Source organism: Dipodomys ordii, unplaced genomic scaffold (genome assembly GCF_000151885.1).
Source record: "Dipodomys ordii isolate 6190 unplaced genomic scaffold, Dord_2.0 Scaffold33, whole genome shotgun sequence".
Lineage (NCBI taxonomy): Eukaryota > Metazoa > Chordata > Mammalia > Rodentia > Heteromyidae > Dipodomys > Dipodomys ordii.
This window is the reverse complement of record NW_012267249.1, coordinates 191,283-192,513: the sequence shown is the minus strand read 5'-3', so window position 1 is coordinate 192,513 and position 1,231 is coordinate 191,283.

Here is a 1,231-nt window from a genome sequence, read left to right as displayed (position 1 = left end):
TTCCTTCCTTCCTTCCTTCCTTCCTTCCTTCCTTCCTTCCTTCCTTCCTTCCTTCTTTTCTTCTTCCCTTCCACCATTTCTTCTTTCTACCTGGGCTCTGTCCCTTAGTGTTTTCACTCAAGGCTTGTGCTCTACCACTTGAGCCTCAGTTCCACTACTGGGTTGTTTTTGTTTTGTTTGTTTGTTTGTTTGTTTTTGTCATGGGGCTTGAACTCTAGGCCTGGGTTCTGTCCCTTAGCTCTTCAGCTCAAGGCAAGTGCTCTACCACTTGAGCTACAGGGCCATTTCTAGTTTTCTGGTGGTTAATTAATAAGAGTCTCATGGACTTTCCTGCCCAGGCTGGCTTTTAATCCTCATATCTCTTATTACAGGTATGAGCCATCAGCACCCAGCTACTACTGGCTTTTCATAGTTAGTTGGAGATAAAAGTCTCACAAATTTTTCTGGGCTGGTTTTTAACCTTGATTCTCAGATCTTAGACTCCTGAGTAGCTAGGATTACAGATGTGAGCCACCAGCGCCCTGAAGCCTTAACACACTTTACTTTTCTCATATTTGCTGGCAAATTCTTGAGGCTGTATTTCCAAAGACTCATTTCATTTTCTATAAATGAAGCAAAACAAGACAATCCTGCAACTATCTCTATTCTTGCAGGGTCCAGAGCCTTCTGCTTGAGGACTAGGACTGTTTTGCATTCAGCAGCAGCCATTCCAGAGTCTAACTCTTGGTCCAGGAAGACAAGGGTCAATGCATCCTGGACTTGTCAGAGAACAGACCCAAGGGGAGAAAATATAGGGAATCTCCGGCAGTTCAACTGGGAAAGCATAAGCCAACAAGCTGGCACTAATTAAGGACTGCCTTACGATGGAGCATTGCCAAAGGATAACGACCCTCTGGCTGCAGCATAAATATCGAGACAATTGGGACAGAGCCAAGACATATATATTTTCAGAGAGTGTTAGATCCCACTGCAGTCTTCTTCACCCTTGCTCTGCTGGGGGAAAAAATGAGAGGATGTAAGATAGATAAAGAAGCCGGGTACCCGTGGCTCATACCTGTAATCCTAGCTATTCAGAAGGCTGAGATCTGAGGATCACAGTTCAAAGCCAGCCTGGGCAGGAAAGTCTGTGAGATTCTTGTCTCCAATAAACCACTAGAAAACCGGAAGTGGCACTGTGGTTTAAGTGGTAGAGTGCTCGCCTTGAGCTGAAGAGCTGAGGGATAGAGCCCAA